Source organism: Macaca nemestrina, chromosome 16, assembly GCF_043159975.1.
Source record: "Macaca nemestrina isolate mMacNem1 chromosome 16, mMacNem.hap1, whole genome shotgun sequence".
Classification (NCBI taxonomy): Eukaryota; Metazoa; Chordata; class Mammalia; order Primates; family Cercopithecidae; genus Macaca; species Macaca nemestrina.
In genome coordinates, this window is record NC_092140.1 from 93889793 (window position 1) to 93900404 (window position 10612).

A 10612-nucleotide genomic window follows, 5' to 3' on the forward strand; every position below is an offset into this window, starting at 1 on the left:
CAAGAAATCTGGCATTGAATTGGATACTAGAAATTATCCAATTCCCACCCAAAAAAGACAAAATCCCCTAGAGAGATGTTAGAAAGTGTCATACCTAAGCTTACTACTCAAAGAAAACTTAATATTTTGGTATCTTTCCTTTTAAGACTTTTCTATGAATTTTTCTTCTATGTACATAGCTTAGATCATGGAATCCAAAAACAATTTTTAAAAATCCTACTTCCTTCAAACACCAATGTAGCATAAGCATTTATTTTTCATGGCATTAAAATCTCGATAGTCATTGCTAATGGTCAAATAATTATCCGTAACACATGTAATAGTGAACTTAAAGCATTTACCTACTGTTGGAAATTTAGATTGTTTCTTTTTTTCTCTTTTTTTTGTTTGTTGAGACAGAGTCTCATTCTGCCACCTAGGCTAGTGTGCAGTGGCGTGATCTTGGCTCACTGAAATCTCTGCCTCCCAGGTTCAAGCAATTCTTCTGCCTCTGCCTCCTGAGTAGCTGAGATTACAGGCACCTGCCACCATGCCCTGCTGATTTTTGTGTTTTTAGTAGAGACAGGGCTTCACCATATTGGCCAGGCTGGTCTTGAACCCCTAACCTCAAGTGATTTGCCCACCTTGGCCTCCCAAAGTGCTGGGATAACAGGCATGAGACACTGAGCCCAGCTGGGAATTTAGATTGTTTCTAAGGAAAAATACCTCTGTAATTATTGGTACAGGAGTTGCAGATCAATTTTTTCAATTGACTATTCATTGTCTAGTGAATCAGATTCAGGTTGTATATCTCAGTTCGGGCTGCCATGACAAACATACCATAGACTTGCTGGGCTAAACAGCAAACATTTCTCACAGTGCTGCAAGCTGGAAGTCCAAGATCAGGGTGCCTGCAGACCTTCGTCTGGTGAGGACCCACTTCCTGGTTGGCAGATGGTGGTCTTCTCACTGTGTCCTCACAGGGTGGAGACAGAAATCACCTCTCTCATGTTTCTTCTTATAAGGGCACTAATTCCATTCATGAGGGCTCCACCCTCAAGACCTAATTACCTCCCAAAGGCCCCACCTCTTAATACCATCACCTCGAGGATTAGGATTTCAACATATTAATTTGGGGGGAACAAAAACATTCTGCTCATAACAGCATGCAACCAAAGCACTTGCACAGGGCCTTGGATCAGTTAAATTGGGGCTTGTTAAATTAAATTTAGCCTAAAGCTGCCTCTTTACATATTTGAAAGGTTTCTCCCTACATAGCAGACTGTAACCTAACTGAATGTATAAACAGACTGTAACATATTCTTCTTCCAACTACTGAGTTTTGGCCAATCGAAGGTGGCCAACTGTTCAAACTGGGTTCACATAAGGCAAATGCCAAGCTGTAACCAGTCTGGCTATTTCTGTACCTCTCTTCCATTATCTGTGTATCACTTCTTTTTCTGTCCACAAGTTTTCTTTGACTATGAGGGAGCACTGGAGTCTCTTTAAATCTGCTGTGATTCTGGAGGCTGCCTGATTAATGAATCAATCTTTGCTCAATTAAACTTTGATAAATTAAATTTGCCTAAGGTTTTTCTTTTAACAGTTGGTGTCAGAAGTGGGATTCAAAGTAGGGCTTCTGTCAGCCCCCAGGAGCACTGAGTGACCAAACAAGGTACCTGCTAGACTCATTTTGTCCTTCCTCTGGAAACACCTGGGTAAGTTCTCAGATTCTGAAGCTCCTTGGATTTGTGTTTTGAGCTATCTGAGTTTGAGCACAATTTTTTTTTTTAATCTGAACTGGGTTCAGACGTCACAACAAAAATTGGGCCACGTCCAGGTGTTACCAGAAAGGGGTCCTCATCCAGACCCCAAGAGAGGGTTCTTGGATCTCACACAAGAAATAATTCGGGGTGAGTCTATAGAGTAAAGTGAAAGCAAGTTTATTAGGAAAGTAAAGGAATAAAGAACAGCTACTCCATAGACAGAGCAGTGGCATGGGCTGCTTGACTGAGGATACTTATAGTTATTTCTTGACTATATGCTAAACAAGGGGTGGATTATTCATGAGTTTTCTAGGAAAGAGGTAGGCAATCCCAGGAACTGAGGGTTCCTCCCCTTTTAGACCATATAGGGTAACTTCCAGACGTTGCCATGGCATTTGTAAACTGTCATGGTGCTGGTGGGAGTGTCTTTTAGCAAGCTAATGTATGATAATTAGCATATAATGAGCAGTGAGGATGACCAGAAGTCACTTTCATCATCATCTTGATTTTGCTGGGTTTTGGCCAGCTTCTTTACCACAATGTGTTTTATCAGCAATACGTTTTGCACCTGGGACAGTATGTACAAAGGCTGCAGAGCGACAGAAGTGAGGCCAATTCCATTAAATGAAGAAAGGTGAGTGTGAAGTTGAAGCACCAGGGTGGGAAGAGAGGCAGGAATTGATCATGGAGAGGTTATACTATGTAAACAATTTTTTTTTAGGATTTGGCAGTGCATCTTTTAAGCATTACATCTGTGAACATGTTTCCTGGAAAAGAAAAGAAAAGAAGAGAAAAGAAAAGAATAGAAAAGAAACAAAGTCTCGAATCAATGACCTCAGCCAGCCTCCACCTCACAAAAACTAGAAAAAAAGAGGGCAAATAAAACTTATACAGAAGAATGGAAATAATAAAGATCAGAGTGAATATTAATGAAAACAAAACAGAAGAAAATTAAAAATCAACGTAATAATAGCTAGTTCAGTAAAAAGAGTTCAATGCAATTGATAAAACTCTAGCAAGAGGTCCATTAGAGGTTCTGGTTAGTGCAATAAAGCAAGAGAAAGAAATTAAAAGGTCTCTAGCTGTAAAGAAAAAATCAAGACTATCTTTACTCACAGAGAACATGATTATCTATATGCAAAATCCTATGGAATCTACAAAAAGGAGCTACTAGCACTAATAAGTAAGCTTAGCAGAGTTGCAAGATAAAATAGAAATATAGAAAAACGCTGTGTGGCCCAGGCTGGAGTGCAGTGGTACGCTCTCAGCTCACTGCAACTTCCATTTCCTGAGTTCAAGCAATTCTCCTGCCTCAGCCTCCCGAATAGCTGTGATTACAGGTGCATACCACCATGCTGAGCTAATTTTTTTGTATTTTTAGTAGAGACAAAGTTTCACAATGTGGGCCAGGCTGGTCTTGAACTCCTGACCTCAAATGATCCTACCACCTCAGCCTCCCAAAGGGCTGGGATTACAGGGGTGAGCCACTGTGTCCAACCTCAAGTGTATTTCTTTATAGTAGCAACATTCAATTAGAAATTGAAATTTACGCCAGGTGCAGTGGCTCACACCTGTAATCCCAGTACTTTGGGAGGCCGAGGTGGGAGGATCACAAGGTCAGGAGATTAAGACCATCTTGGCCAATATGGTGAAACCCTGTCCCTACTAAAATACAAAAAATTAGCCGGGTGTGGTGGTGCATGCTTGTAATCCCAGATACTTGGGAGGCTAAGGCAGAGGAATTGCTTGAACCCGGGAGGTGGAAGTTGCAGTGAGCTGAGATCACGCCACTGTACTCCAGCCTGGCGACAGAGCAAGATTCCATCTCAAAAAATAAAAAAAAAGAATTGAAATTTAAAAACCAAACCTTTTAAAATTACATGAAAATATAAAATAATTAGGAATAAATTGGACAAACAATATGTAAACTGAGTGCCTGAAGACTATAGAACATTCTTAAGAGAGATTTAAAAGGCCTTAGAACTCAAAGATACATACCATGTTAATAGATGAAAAGACTTGATATTTTTAAGATGTTACTTCTCCCCAAATTGATTTATAGATTTAATGCAGTCTGAACCCAAATCCCAGTGGATCTTTTTATAGAAATTGACAAACCGATTTTAAAATTCATATGGAAATGCAAAGGACCTAGAATAGCCTAAATGACGTGGAAAAGAATGATATAAAAGGATTCATATTACTTGACTTCCAGAGTTTATTATAAAGCTACAGTAGTCAAGAAAATGAGAAATTGTATATGATGGATAAATCAATAAAACAGATAGAGATTCCATAAAAAGGCCCATGCATATATGGTCAATTGGTTTTGGTGGTTTCAAGGGCAATTTAATGGAAAATAATCTTTTCAACAAGTGGTACTGAAACAGTTGGATATCCATATGCAAAAAAAGTAAAATCCATAATTTGCAACATATACCAAAAAAGCTCAAAATAGATTACAGACAAAATATAAGCCCTCCAAATACAAAACTTCTGAAAGAAAATATAGGAGAAAATTTTATTTTATTTTGGTATAGGCAAAACTTTTATAGATTCAACAGCAAAAGCATGATTCTAAAAGAAAACAATTGATAAATTAGATTTAACAAAAATTAAGAAATTAGTTTTTAGGCCGGGCACAGTGGCTCTCGCCTGTAATCCCAGCACTATGGGAGGCCAAGGCAGGTGGATCACGAGGTCAGGAGATCTAGACCATCCTGGCTAACATGGTGAAATCCCGTCTCTACCAGAAATACAAAAAAATTAGCCAGGTGTGGTAGCAGGCGCCTGTAGTCCCAGCTACTAGGGAGGCTGAGGCAGGAGAATGGTGTGAACCCGGGAGGCGGACCTTGCAGTGACGGAGATCGCGCCACCGCACTCCAGCCTGGGCGACAGAGCAAAACTCAGTCTCAAAAAAAAAAAAAAAATTTTGGTTTTTAAAAAATGGATACATAATAGATGTGCACACTTGCAGGGTACATATGATAATGTAATACATCCACATAACGTGTAAAGATCAAATCAGGATATTTGGGACATCTATCACTTTAAATATTTGTAATGTATTTATTGGAGGCAGGGTCTCACTATGCCGCCCAGGCTGGACTCAAACCCTTGGGCTCAAATGATCCTCCCACTTTAGCTTTCCAAGTAGCTGGGGACTACAGGTGTGCACTCTGTGCCCAGCTCTGTCTTTTCTTTGTGTTAGAAATGTTTGAGTTATTTCTTCTTTTCTTAGTCTATGCTGGAGGAAATTTTTGACTTATTTGTTTTTAGATATTTTGAAATGTACAATAGATTATTGTAAACTATAGTCACTCTACTGATCTATTGAACACTAGGTCTTATTTTTTTTAACTGTGTATTTGTACCCATTAATCAACCTCTCTTCATCTGCCCTTTCCCCCTACAAGAAATTCTATTCTTTGAATTTCTTGACACTGTTAACAGAATGAAAAGGCAAGCTAAAGCCTGGCATAAAATATTTGCAAATCACATATTTGATCTAGAATGTGTATCCAGAATATATAAAGAACTCTCTGAACCCAATAATAAGAGAATAACCAATGTTTTTCTAATGGGCAAAAATTTCAATGGACACTTCACCAAAGAAGTTATATGAATGGCAAATAAACACATGAAAAGATGCTTCACATCATTGGTTATGAGAAAAGTGAAAATTAAAGTCAACAAGTGCTGACGAGGATGTGGAGCCACTGGAATTCTCATATATTGCTGGTACAAAGGTATATAATAAAATGGTAACAGTTTGATAGTTTCTGAATATTTTAAATATACACCACCTATGACCCAGCCATTTCACTCTTAGGTGTATGCCAAGAATAAATGAAAACTTATTAATATATACAAACAAATATTTATATACAAATAAAAAATGATTATAATGACTTTATTTGTAATAGCCTCAACTTATAAACAACCAAAGTATCTATCAATAGATGGATGTATAAGTAAATTGGCATAGCCATACAATGGAAGACTATTCACCAATAAAAAGGACTACTGATGCGTACAAAACATAGATGAATCTCAAAATAATACTTATTTTAAAAATTTTCTTTCTCCCCCTTTTCAAAGGCATTGACAAAATAATATTGCGGAATGAAAGTCTGCACTCTAGCCTGGGCGACGAAGCAAGACTCCATCTCAAACTGCACCCCCCCAAAACCAATAATAATAATAATAACCAGGCGTGGTGGTGTGCACCTGTAGTTTCAGCTACTCAGGAATCTGAGGTGAGAAGATCACTTGAGCCCAGGAATTTAAGGCTTCAATGAGCTATTATTGCACCACTGCACTCCAGCCTGGGTGACAGAGTGAGACCCTGTCTCTAAAATAAATAAAATAAAATAAATTGTGGACTTTAAAATACAGGCAGTTTATTGTACAGTTTTATTAGCTCTATGAAGTAAAGTTTGGTCCATCTTATCAGCTTCATACCTTCCAAAAAATTCCTCAAAGTGTCTGGTCCATTCATGGCACCTGATATGGTTAGGCTTTGTGTCCTGTGCTGTTCTCCTGACAGTGAGTGAGTTCTCGCAAGAGCTGATGATTTTATACACGGCTCTTCCCCCTTTGCTGGGCACTTTTCCTTCCTGCCACCTTGTGAAGAAGGTGCCTTGCTTCCCCTTCACCTTCCACCATGATTTTAAGTTTCCTGAGGCCTCCCCAGACATACTGAACTGTGAGTCAATTTAACCTCTTTCCTTTCTAAATTACCCAGTCTCGGGCAGTTCTTTATAGCAGTGTGAGAATGGTTTAATACAGCATCATTCCTGTTTTCCATTTCAAACTGAAAGCCAGATGCTAGATTTTACATTCACCTGAGCTGTAGATATCCCTGTACAGGATTCTCCAGAAACTAAATTCTTCATGTAATATGTTTATATTCAGTTGTATATATGTAAAGTTAGATAACCATATGTGTGTGTGTTTGTGTGTGTGTATAAAATATATTTATTTATTTTAACTTTAAGTTCAGGGGTATAGGTACAGATTTGTTATATAGGTAAACTTGTGTTGTGTGGGTTTGTTGCACAGATTATTTCATCACCCAGGTATTAAGCCTAGTACCCATTAGTTATTTTTCCTGATACTCTCTTTCTTCCTACCCTCTACCCTCCGATAGGCCCCAGTGTGTGTTGTTCCCCTCTATGTATCCATGTGTTCTCATTAGTTAGCTCCCACTTATAAGGGAGAACATGCTTATATGGTTTTCTGTTCCTGCAATAGTTTGCTAAGGATAATGGCTCCAGCTTCATCATGGTCCCTGCAAAGAACATGATCTCATTCTTTTTTATGGCTGCATTAGTATTCCATGGTGTATATGTACCACATTTTCTTTATCATTGATGGGCATTTTGGTTGATTCCATATCTTTGCTATTGCAAATAGTGCTGCAATGAACATACGCATGCATGTGTCTTTATAATAAGACAATTTGTATTCCTTCAGGTATATACCCAGTAGTAGAATTGCTGGGTCAGACGATATTTCCGTTTTTAGGCCTTTGAGGAATCGACACATTGTTTTCCACAATGACAACCATATTTAAGATATATAAGCTCTAGAGCTTAAAAACCTAGAGCTAAGGTTTCTAGCTCTAGGCATCCAGCACTGGGTCTTTCTGCTTTCATGTGTGTTTTACGAAAAGGCTGTATAGGCAAAGAGACCCCCAAACATAGAAGGAGCTAGGAAAATTAAGAAGGAGGCAGACAAATCTCACTTTGTTATAAGGTGATTTTATTTGGGAACTTAGGGACAGAAGCTTGGTCTTAGGAAGCTGTGAAACAGATAGATCTCCACACCATTATCCCCCAGACTCAGGGATTATACACCATGAAGAAAGGCAGATGTATAATTTGATCAAAATGCAGGATTTATGGTAGGCATATGTTCTTACACAAAGAACAATAGATAAAATGGAAACCTTAGAGGCATTCCAGGGACCAGTGTTAATCAGAAGTCAACATTGTGGATGAGCTTCCAAGATGGAGTCACTTTAGCCTCCACACTATGTCTCCTCCATCTATATTTCCCTCCCTGTTTATTTTGGGAAATGTGTCTCTGCTGACTTAATGTGTCCCCTCAGGAGTATGCTGCAGATGCTTGAGCAGTGAGCAGTAGCCTCCCTGCCTTAGGGTTGTTGTTCTCATTTACTTTGTTATAACATTCTACTGTGGTGAACACTTCGTCTCTTAAACAAACTTTCTATTTCATGGGACTATAAGGAAGAGAAAAATCCTGCATCACTACATGCCACAGGTGTTAGGCCTTATACCTAAAGATTCATGGCCTTATACCTGAAGACTGCCTATGGAGGTGGTCTTATGCCACATTAACAGGATGTTTCAGTTTGAGAAACCTCACCCTTGTTATCAGTTGATTTTGATTTATTCCCTTAGCTTGGCTAGGTCTCTAAAACTGAAGGAAATGAAAGATGAGTGAATCTGTATGAAACATGCAAGAATATTTTTTGAAGGTTCTCAGTGATGAGATGGGTGTGAGGTGCTTAAATGGCATTTCAAGATGGGTGCTCATGCATGCAATCTGATGAGCTCTTAGTTATCTTCATCCATAACTATACAACTCTAGTTTTTTTTTTGTTTTGTTTTGTTGTTTTTTTTTTTTTTGAGACGGAGTCTCGCTCTGTCGCCCAAGCTGGAGTGCAGTGGCGCTATCCTGGCTCACTGCAAGCTCCGCCTCCCGGGTTCACGCCATTCTCCTGCCTCAGCCTCCCGAGTAGCTGGAACTACAGGCGCCCGCCACCGCACCCGGCTCATTTTTTGTATTTTTAGTAGAGACGGGGTTTCACCATGGTCTCGATCTCCTGACCTTGTGATCCGCCCGCCTCGGCCTCCCAAAGTGCTGGGATTACAGGCATGAGCCACCGCGCCCGGCACAACTCTAGTTTTTTGTTTCTGGGATGGTAGGTGGTTATGGACTGTATATGGGGACATTGAAAACATGGCAACAGCAGCAGCATGAGTGAGTGTGAATAAGTGAGGGGAATTGTGCATAAGTGCTATGCACCTCAGATAAAATTAGCACAAGCAGGACAGAGTAGGAGGGGAGGATTATTTTTTACTTTGGATATGCTTAGTCTAACGGAGTAGATTCTTCTATAGGCAGTTGAGAATGTGAGACTTGAGCTTACAAAAGAGAACAGAGCAGGAGATAAATTGGTTGTCAGTTGTCTAGTGCCTGGTGATCAGTAAAGCCATAATAGAATGAGTTGTTTGGTCAGTGGGGAGAGCGGGCAGGGAGATACGGAATGAGAAAAACAGGAATCTCAGAACTATATTCTGACATATTTGTAAAAACAAAAGATTAGAAACAATTTAAATGATCATCGATAGAAGACTTACTAAACAATTATGATACATTCACACAATGGAATACTGTGCAGTGGAAAAGAAGAATGAGGAAGTTCTTTCTGCATGTATATAGGATTATCTTTGAGTGACATTGTGATTTAAGAAAAGTAAGATCCTTAACAGGATGTGCTGATGCTACTATGTGAAAAAAAGGGGAAAATAGCACATGCGTATTATACACATGAATGTGTATATATACAGACATACAATATGTAGGCATATACGTATATGTATATAAAACGTCTCTGGAAGGAGCACATAAGACATAACAGTTGCTTTCAGGAGAGACTGGGGTAAAAAGGGACTTATCACAGAATACCCTTTTGTACCTTTGAGTTTTAAATGACATGAATGTGTGTATGTATATTTAAATATTAAATAAATAAAACATTTTTAAAAGATTAAACTTGTGTGTGCCTCTTGTCTGTTTGGGCTACTATAACAAAACACTTTACACTGGGTAGTTTATAAATAATAGAAATTTACTTCCCATGGTTCCAGAGGCTGGGAAGTTCAAGATCAAGGTACCAGCAGATTTAGTGTCTAGCAAGAGCCTGTTTCCTCATTCATGTATGGTGCCATTTAGCTGTGTCCTCACATGGTAGAAGAGGTAAACAGCTCCCTTGCACGTGTTTTATAAGGGGACTAATACCATTCATGAGGGCTCTGCCCTCGGCTTAATCACTCCCTAAATGACCCACCTCTTGATATGATCACATTGATGATTAAGTTCCAACTTATAAGTTTGGGAGGGGACATATTCAGTCCATAGCACGTCTGTTCAAAGATGAGGGGCTCTAGAGATCCACTGCATGGAGTGAGAAATAGGAAGATAAGTTCAGGCAAGTGCCTTAGAAGGGAGCATCAGGGGCCAGGCGTGGTGGCTCATGCCTGTAATTCCAGCATTTTGGGAGGCCAAGGTGGGTGGATCATGAGATCAGGAGATCAAGACCATCCTGGCTAACATGGCGAAACCCCGCCTCTACTAAAAATACAAAGAATTAGCCAGGCGCGGTGATGGGCGCCTGTAGTCCCAGCTACTTGGGAGGCTGAGGCAGGAGAATGGTGTGAACCTGGGAGGCAGAGCTTGCAGTGAGCTGAGATTGTGCCACTGCACTCCAGCCTGGGCGACATAGCAAGACTCTGTCTCAAAAAAAAAAAAAAAGAAGAAGAAGAAGAGAGCATCAGGGAGGGGGGGCAGTGGCGGTTGACCCTGTTGTTTGGAGTGATAAATGTTGTAGAAAGATCAAGCATGGGGATGATGAAGGAAAGGTCATGGTGAAGAGGTGAGGGTGAAGAAGAGAAAAGTGGCTGGGCACAGTGGCTCACACCTGTAATCCCAGCACTTTGGGAGGCAGAGGTGGGTGGATCACTTGAGGTCAGGAGGTCGAGACCAGCCTGTTCAACATGGTGAAACCCCATCTCTACTAAAAAAAAAAAAAAAATTAGCCAGACATGGTGGCGGGC